Source organism: Desmodus rotundus, chromosome 3 (genome assembly GCF_022682495.2).
Source record: "Desmodus rotundus isolate HL8 chromosome 3, HLdesRot8A.1, whole genome shotgun sequence".
NCBI classification, from domain to species: Eukaryota; Metazoa; Chordata; class Mammalia; order Chiroptera; family Phyllostomidae; genus Desmodus; species Desmodus rotundus.
The window spans coordinates 110861890-110871472 of record NC_071389.1 but is presented as its reverse complement, the minus strand read 5'-3'; positions in this window follow the sequence as shown (position 1 = coordinate 110871472).

Below are 9583 nucleotides of genomic sequence, written 5' to 3'. Positions count from 1 at the left end.
GGTTGAGAGAGAAACATCGATTGGGTGCCTCTAGTAGGTGCCCTGACTGGGTATCTGAGGACCAAACCTGCAACCCGTTCGATGTATGGCATGATGCTCCAACCAACTGAGCCACCCTGCCAGGGCTGAACACTTCATTCTTGCCACTTTCTGTCTTCCTCCCCCAGGGGAGTCTTTGGGGTCTGCCAAACCCCCCTGGTCTCAAACAGAGAGGGAGGGTGTGTGGGTGTGTTGCTCCTTTCCCCTTGCTCCTACCAGGTCACACAGGTCCTTCCCTGGCTGGAGAAGGCTTTCTGGAGGGGGAAGGAAGGGGTTGTGTTCAGAGAGAAGCGAGGAGAGGGTGTGGAGGTGGGGGGGGCACTCAGGATAGTTTCCTGGGTCAGGACATGAGAGCTGGAAGGAAGTCCCCTGTGGGGACTGATGTGTGGGTAGATGTCACCCAGAGACAGTCCCCAGTGGCCGGAATAAGAAAAATCTATGGTCTAGCCAGGGTGAGGTCCATCTCTGATAGCCCCAGGCCATCCCCTGATCATTCACCATCCTTTGCCTAGATATGCAGGTGCTTCTCAGCTTCTAAGAGCAGGTACTCTGGCACACTGGGCACAGTTCCCTTTTACATCCCTTTGTACTGTTCCATGCACCTGTGTTCACCTTTCTTGGACTAGTCAGGGGGTCAAGAACGAGGTACAGGAGGAAGGGATGGAGAGAAACTGACTCAGATCACTCTCTTCACTGAGGCTGGGGAGCCTGAGTTGGGGCAGGCACGGTGCTCTCTGCTGCCGCCTGGTGGTCAACAGGAGCAGTGCGTCCTCCCCAGGCCCGGCCTCAGATCGTCTCAGCGCCCATTTACAAACTGGAGGAAACCTCCCTGACCCCTTGTCCTTAGGATGGATGAACAAGCTGAGCAGCTGTCCTTCCCTGTGTAAGCTTTCATTCTCTGGAATACAAATGCTTCCCTCATCCTTCTCCACATGGCTCTGGTGGGGCTCCCCAAGAGAAGCAGCTTGCTTTGGGGAAGCTAGCTGCAGAGGACGTGTGGGCGGCGAGCCAGGCTTCTCAGCTACCTGTTGCTACCCACAGTGTGCCCTGCTGTGTCACCCCGGCTCTGTCAGCCTGGAGAAGAGCATTTTCTGTTCTGGGCAGTTCTGCACATTGGTGGGGCACAAGCTCTGTCCAGCTCACGGGGCGCTGAATCTCCGTCTCCCTGTCCCGGCACACTGTTCACAGACACCGTTGTCCCCTCCCACCTTCCTCACCCCACATCAGTCCACCAGATCCCCTAACTTTAAACACAGCCCGTCTAGCAGGTCTCTGCTCTGGCCCAGGGACTGCTGGAGGCAGCGTGTCTTCCAGCCCCAGCACACAGTACAGAGCTGCCAAGGCTTGTGGGTCCATGGGATCTGGATGGCGCTGCTTGGGGCTGGAGGAAACAGGGAGAGGGACTTTGGGCCAACTTCACAGCTCATACGAGCCCACTCATCCTGGGTCCACAACACGGGCAAGGAGCAGCAAGTTGGCTCTTTGAGGTGCCCAGAGCACCGATACACGTGTGTGCACGCAGAGCAGGAGGGCAGGTGTGGGGTTAAACTGGGGATCTGTTTCGTCTCGCCTCTTCGGCTGAGTTTCTTACTGATGGACAGAGGCCTCATCTGGCAGCTATGATTTGTTTGGCCAGCATGTTATACATAAAGACGATTTTTTTAAGTGTATGCCTTTAGGTACTCTGCAGTTTGCTGCAGGCTCCACCACTCCCAATTACCACACCTGAGCTTTTCACACTTTCGTGTCTCAAGGCATTTGCATGCATAACCTGTACCCTAGGGGATGGACTGAGGAGTGGGGCAAGGCAGGAACCAGAGCCCTTGCTCGAGCAGAAGGGAACGGAAGGCCAGAAGTCTCAGGGGTCCCCGTGCCTGGGCAGGGGTTAGTCATAGGACAGCCACCAGCTCTGTCTTGTTCACGTGTGGGCATCCACTCAGCAGGCCCTCTGATATTTATGAATCTGGTCAGTTTTCCCCTCCCACCCAGGCTCTTCCCTTTCCCAAAGGAAGTGTCAGGCCACCGTGGCCCCCCACCCCACCCTTGGCAGAGTGGATGGCAGAACAGATGGTAAAGCCACAAAGAACTTGGTTGGTTTTTCTGATGTTTGGGATCACTTCTGCCTCCCAACTCCACCAGTTCGTCCACATGTGCTTAGGAGCCATTCCCCCCTCCCCTTATTTTAGACAAAAGCACGTGATCTGACTGTGGCACTGGCTTCTCCATCTGTGAGGCTAAGACTGTTCCCCTTTTCTCCGCACCTGAGCTCCTCCTGGGATTCCCCCCCCCCACCCACTCCCAGGCTGGGCTTCCTGTGGATCTGACTCTCCAAGGCGCTGGTGTCTTGGGGTTTGCAGCCGCCAACCACTCACCTTGGTTTTTCCCTCTATCTCCCTTGATAAGGCTGAACCTGGGCTTGGACATTTCCCCTCCTGTCTCAGCTGGGAGCCCCTCCTTCATCCAGGGTGTGGGTTACCTTGGTGGGAGCTGAGGGGTCAGCTCAGGTATGCTCCACTCCCCTCTACTCTCAGCACCCAGGCCAGGAGAGCTCAGGGAGCTGAAGAGGGCCTTGAACTCTGCTGAGATTGAAGCCCCAACCCCTGATGAATGCACTTTCCCCGTGCAAGATTGTGGTCTGTATGTATTAGGTTGGAAGGGCACGACCAGGGGAAATTGTTCCCTATCTAGTGTGGCACCCCACATTTATAACTTCTCCCACCCCGTTCTATGCAGGGCCCCACAAAAGAGGGCCTGGCTCTGGTTTGGGGCCTCCAGCTATTGCCCGGGCTTCACCTCCAGCTCACCTTACTAACCTCCCTCCAGGTCCAGGCCACCTTCTGGTTGACCCTAACTTCAGGCCAGGGTCTCATATCTGCTGACCCTGTGGACAGGAAGCACCAGCTGCGCTCTTCTGGGCCATCCCAGTGCTGCCCAGGGATGCAGGTCTTCGTCCTCAGATCAGAACTCCTCCCGCTCTCACAGAGAGAAAGAGAAAGTAAGCCACGCAGCCTGTCAGCCTCGTAAGACCCTAGCTGCCGAGGTGAGGGACAAGGGTATGGGCATGAGATTGGGGGCAAGAGAAAGGAACAAAATCATGTGGTAGCTAGAGGGACATAGGTTGTTAGGAGGCCTGAAGGAGGGAGGGATGGATTCGGGAGGAAGGACTGGGGTTTGTGGGGAGTGTCATAATCAGAGGGTGAGGCGGGGTTCACTGACAGGCTGGCACCTTGTCCTAAACTGGCGAAACACAGAGGGAGGTCCCTGGATAACCCTGTCAGCCCCCTTCACTATTGATGCCCTGACTCTCAGTGCATGTGGGGGAGGAGGAGAGGGACACCTGCAGTGGCGTCACAGAGGCACTAAGAGTTCAGCACCTTGAACTCGTGGATCACTGGTCCTGGGGGCAGCCAGAGAGAGCGACCCATGCCACAGACACACTCAAGCAGCCCGATAGAGAGGCCACGTGGAAGGAGCTGAGCCATCACCAACTGGTCAGCCAGGTGAGTTACCACTGTGGAAGTGGATCTTCCAGGCTCGGTCGAGCTTTCAGATGACTGCAGGCCTGGCTGACAGTGACCGCAACCTTATGAGGGGCCTTGAGCCAGAACACCCAGGCAGGTGGGCCCCGAATCACTGCTCCGCGGTGAGAGAGAAACAATTTATACTGTTGTTTAAGCCATGGGGTTTGGGAGTAATTTGTCAGCAGCAGTAGGTACCTGATGTGGGTCCTTGGCTTCCTTAAGTACAAGGATCACCCTTTCTGAGGGTGGGGTGTGGCCCCTCACCAGAGCATTGTCCCTCAGCCTCTAGGAAGGGGAGGCCTCGCTGGTGCTCTCCCTGTCTGAGCCCTTTGCTTGTCTCCCACGACCTCACCACTTCTGACCCTCCATAGCCCTCCGGACCCTGGGCCTGGCCCTCTTCCCCCTGCTCTGAGACAGAGGGGGCCTGCCCGCCTCTCTCCCTACCACTCCAGCCCTCACATGCCTGCTCCCCGATGGCCCAGCGCACGTGGCTTCCCAGCTGCTGTAGCTGCTCAGGGAAGTAACAGGGCTGATTGGACTTGACAGGGGTGAAAATCTCGTTAACTGCCCATCAATACCACCCATCAGTCCCTTAATAATACAGAGAGGTGGGGGAGGACAGCAGATGACTGATGTGGCCAAGGCCTGGCAGGTCGCATGGGGCTGAAGTGGGTTGGTGGGCTGGTGGCCTGCGTGCTGGCGCCCTGCACTGCAGCGTGCTGTGCTTCCAGGTGACGACCAGCACGGGCAGGTGGCTGCTGCTGTGGTCTGAGGAGCCTCCTGGCACCGGAAAGGTCGGGAAGGTGAGCACATAACTGCAAGGCGGTGCACTAGACAGAGAGAGGAGGGCTCTTGACGGCCTGGGTCCCTCCACAGAGTCCGTGCCGACTCCACGGCTGCAGCGAGAGTTCTGCCGATTCTCCCGATACACTCACATTCTGAGGCTCTCCACCCACGCCATGTCAGTGACCCACTGAGGGCAGTGGGCAGGGCCCTCCCTGGTCCTGAGGCCAGACTCCGAATTCTACATCATCGGCAACTTTTGTAACCAGCAGAGGACAGGTCCCTCCAGTACTGCTCATCATCCCCTCATTTCCGCTCTGCAGGGTGGGAAGGTGGCCTTCACCCTTCCCTGTCCAGTCGGTCTTCTGCAGGCACAGTTGGAATCTGGCTCTGTTGCTGAGAGGAGGGGTCCAGGAGGAGGGTAGGGATGAGGGCAGAGCAGCCACAACAGGCTTGCCAGGCAGAGGAGGGGCGGCTGCTAACCCACGGCAGGCCTTTCCTCTGTATTAATTCTCACTTTCTTTTTTTAAAAACATCTTGATTCTTCAGGGCTTTTTACGTAGATAACCAGACTTTTGGAAATAATGGCAATTTTATTTCTCTGATCATCATTCCTTTCGTTTTTTTACTGAGGCATCCTCACCTCCTTCCTAAGTTTGAAAGTAATTCTAACATTTCACTAATAACTGTAATAGTTGATGTAGATTTTTAAAAGTTTCTCCTGTACGTACCCCTGCTGGGACTTGAACCTGCAACCTAGGTGTATGGTCTGACTGGAAATTAAACCTGTAATCTTTTTTCTTTCTTTTTTTTTTTTGGTGTACAGGATGAAGCTTCAACCAACTGAGCCACCTGGACAGGGCAAGATTCAGTTTCTTAATAATTCATTTAAAACTTTGCTTCTTTGCTCCTAAGTGAGAGTGGCTTATAGTTTTTTCTCATATTGTCTTCATGTGACTTAGTTTTTGTTTTTAAGTTTACACTAATGGTATAAAAAGGAGTTTGGGAACTTTCTTTTTCTTTCCTCTGAAAGAGTTAATAAGAGATTGAAACTATCTGCTCTTTGAATGCACAGCAGGTTTTTGTAAAATCATCTGGCCTGGTGTTATGTGGGGTTTTCTAGAGGGGGTGTGGGTAGATATTTTTAACTGCATATTTAAATTTCTTTAAGGGGGATACATCTCAGATTTTCTATTTGTTTTTGAGCAAGTTTTGGTAAGATATTTTTCTAGGATAGTGTTCATTCTGTGCAGGTTTTCAAGCTTACCATCATAGGTTTATAGTTCATTTGTAGTATTCCATTTAAAAAAGCATCTCTTCAGTATAGGTACATGTCCCCCTGACTATTTATCTGTGCTGACTCTCTTCACGATTAGTCTTATCAGAGGTTTGTAAGTTTATTAGTCATTTCTTAGAATTAACTTTTGGCTTTGCTAATTTTTTCTGTTGTATATGTATTTTCTATTTCATTGTTTCTACTTTCATTATTTCCTTTCTTCTACTTGCTTTGGGATTATCCTCCTGTTCTTTTTGTAACTTCTTAAATTAAATAGTCCCCTTGTCTGTAAAAGGAAGCAGTTGGACCGATTCACCTGTCTGCTTCCCGGTCTGACACTGCAGGGTCCCGTGGCTCCCTGTGCCAGTGGAAACGGCTCTGCACGCACTGTTCCCTGTGGACTTAGGGAGGGTGCTACTTCCTAGCCCAGATGTCTCGGAAGGAGAGGGGGCGGGAGGCCCACGGCAGGGTCAGGGGCAGCGGGTCTGTGCAGGGAAGCTAGTCATATGGGAACAGCCAGCTCTCCTGGTGGTCTCCTGCCTTCCCTGTGACTGGTTCCCACAGTTTTTCTAGAGCTTGCCTTGGGTTCTTTAGGGTCATGGGAGCAGGAAGCACTGAGATGCTAGGGGCTGGCTAGTGGGGCTAGCCAGCCTGATTCTCTAGGGAAAGAAGCCATCCAGACCTGCAGGGAGTCAGTAGGTGGGGGGAGGAAAGAATTCCCATCCTTCCTCCCCATTCCCTGATCCCAGCCCCTTCATCCTCCCGTTCTCTTCCAGAATGGAATTTTCCCAGTTAGACCAGTTCTGACTCAGAGCTGGGGTGTGAGGCCTGTCCCTGGGCTTGGCTACCTTCCTGGGCAGCAGTGGGGAGCAGATAAGGACTCAGCCTGTGATGCCAGGCCAGTGGGCTCTATCTGGGCCTCACCTTCTCATGGATGGAGCACCTCGCCTGCCCCTGAAGGGCCTCTCCCAAGGTCGGCAGTGCCTGGCTGTGGCCTCTCTAGGCCATGCTTCGCCCTGGGATGGAGAGCCCCTCTGAGGGACCTCTCCCCCCGCATTCCTGATCTGCATCTGTGACCCCAGCTACCATGTTTTCCCTCAGTGGCTCCATCTCTGGGTCAAAGCAGAGGGCGCTGGTAGGTGGTGAGTGGAGTAAGTGAGGGGACCTGCTGGACAGGGGAGTTGACAAGCTGCCAGAGTAGTGGGGAGTTCTTGAAGAAAGCAGCTGTGAGCACCGCTAGGGAAGAGCACTGGAGAGCTAAGGAACAAAGCAGAGCTTTTTCCTCAAGCAATCTGAGAACAGTGGGCCAAGCCCAAGCAACACCTGCTGCGGTTCCTCACGGAGCTTTTCTCCCAGGGCCCCTGGTCTCACAGCCCGCAGCTTTAGCCCTAAAACCACCCGCATCCGAAATGCCTTCCTTCAAGGGGTTCAACCAGGACAACAGGGCCGGGTGGCAAGTTGATTTCATCCTGGGTTCCACATGCGTTGCTTGGTGGCGACTCCTGGACAGCCGCTGTCAATTAGACGTGCCTGTCCAGGCTGGGGAAAAGCGGGGAGGTGCGATCTGCCGGCCCTGTTGAGGGAGGAATCCATATCATGGCAGTTTTATGTAGCTCACGCTGAGGTGTGAAGGAGGTTGTCAGCCCCAGGAGCAGGTGGCCAGTAGGCTACAAAGTGCACCCCGTTATTATTCTAAACAGCAAACCCGATCTGCTTGGACTGGGGTGATGGGGAGGAGGTGGACAGAGCTCTGTCTGTCGGCCGACCAGGCCCTGGGGTGGCTCCTCCTCAGTAGGGGCTGCTGTCCCAGCTTGCCCTGGCTGCTGGGGTTTGCCTTCCAGGGTCTGAACGGGTGGTCTGGGTCCTCCGGCTGTGGCCTAGCCTTTAATGTTACTTTCATCCACCTGCCTTCTGAAGCGGCCTGCCTGCCTGCTTCCCACCACTTCCTTCCCCACTGATTATGGGGACCATGTGTCCCAGCTTTTCTAGAAGCCCAGTTTTATTATTTCCTTAATACAGGTGATTTAAAAATGCATCTAAGTAAGATTAGGAAGAATTTTCACGTAAGTAAATTCCTACATCAGGAAATAGTCCCATGCAGACCGTCCCCGTAGAGGTGGTCTCTGGATGGCTCACCTGTCCTCAGACCTGACCTTCACTGTGTGGAACCTGCTTCCTTGGAGAGGCTTTCCTTGAATGCTCACTCTGAAACAGCCCCTGCCCTTCACCTCTAGTGCGCCACCATCTGCTATGTGAAAATAGCTGGTTCCTTAGTTGATTTCTGCTGGTTCCTTAGTCGATTACCCCCCAGAGGGAACTCCTTGAGAGTAGGAACACTGTCCTGTCCACAGCATGTCCCAACACCTAGATCAGCACCTAGTGCGTGCCAGGTGCTCCTGGGCTTGTTGAGTTTTCCCTGATGTCCAGCACTGGCATCTTGTTCTGGCCCATTGCTTTCAGCCAGGAACCTTTAAATCCCGGACACCTTCCTGGAAACATTCCAAGTCCTTGGCTGATGCCTTTGAGTCATCAAGGGAGCTGCATGGACCACAGCTGCCCGTCTCTCTGGCAGATGACCCAGAGGGACCTGGGACACTAGTGGGCTCTCTCAGGGGCCCGAAGACTTGGAGAATGGTGGCACGGCTCCACAGTCCCACACAGAGAGCAGCGGGTCCTTTTGACCCTCGGCCTTCTCCCAGGCCTTTCAGGGGGCCAGTCCTCAGCTTCCGGGGTCAAAGTGTTCCCAGGATGTGACAGGTCAAAGTTGGCCCCAGGCTTCTCCTGGAATTTCCCTTGTCCTGGGAGGAGGATGAGGTCATGTTCCCTTTCACTTGAACAAGGAATGAGGGGATTCAGCCTGGGGAGCTCTTGAGGTTTCTGAGTGTTCAGACCTCCAGTTGCCAGGGAAGCTGGATGCTGTCTTTGCAGTGTCCCTGGACCAGCTATCCTGGCTGGTTGCTTTTCTCCCACAGTGCAGTGCCTCTGACGCATCAGCTTTGGTGGAAGGCCCTCTCCTCTCTCCCGGCCGCAGTCGCTGTGCTGAGCTTGTTGCTGCAGGCTGGCCTGAGCACGGCACGCAGCGATGAATGCTCGCCAAGCGCCCTGTGCATGTCTCTCTCCTGCCTTGCAGCCACTCGGCTATTGTCACATCCCTCTGCAGAATCTTGGCATCGCTTCCAGCAATAAGCAGGGGACCTGGCACACTGTGGGACTTGGTAGATGTTTGCTCTACCCCGCTCTCTGGCTCCATGCACTGTCCCCACCAATGTTCCCCCAGTCCTTTCACCTGAATCTGCTGCCCCGTGCACACAGGAAGAGTATACCCCAGGGCTTGCCAAACCAGCCACTGTGATTAGGTCAGGCTTCAGAGCTGACGTGTGGTGACAGTCCCCTGAGGCTAGTGATCTAACAGTGGGACCCTGACCCCCAACACAACCTCACTCCCATGACAGAAAGCCAAGCAGGGCCCATGGGGCTCTGGCCCCTCACCCCTCACTCTGCTGGGTGCACAATGACCGTCATGGTGCTTTCTCCTTCAGAGCCACCCCTGGTCTCCATTGTAACATGCTATCTCAATGGCTCAAAGCTGAGTGTGAGTGTGTGTGTGTCAGTGGGGGTCACCTCCCTGGCCCTGCACCCCATCTCCTACTCAGTGCCCACCCATCTGATGGCACCTGAGCCCCCAGTCATGTCACAGCTTGGCTCAGAAGTGTGTCACCCTTGGGGACAAGCCTGATGCTGCTGTGGCCAGAGCAGAGCAGCCTGGCCACCCAGCTGCCCCCCAGAGACCCCAGGGCTGAGGGCATCAGAAGGTCCTCTGGCTCCGGACTCTTGCCAGTTAGATGCTCAGAGTTCAGATGTGCCCTCCCTCTTGCAGAACGAAAGAAACACAGCTGACACAGTTTGCTCAAGAGACATATTTCAATATAATCTCTAAAACTCTATGAATTGAACAGATAAAATA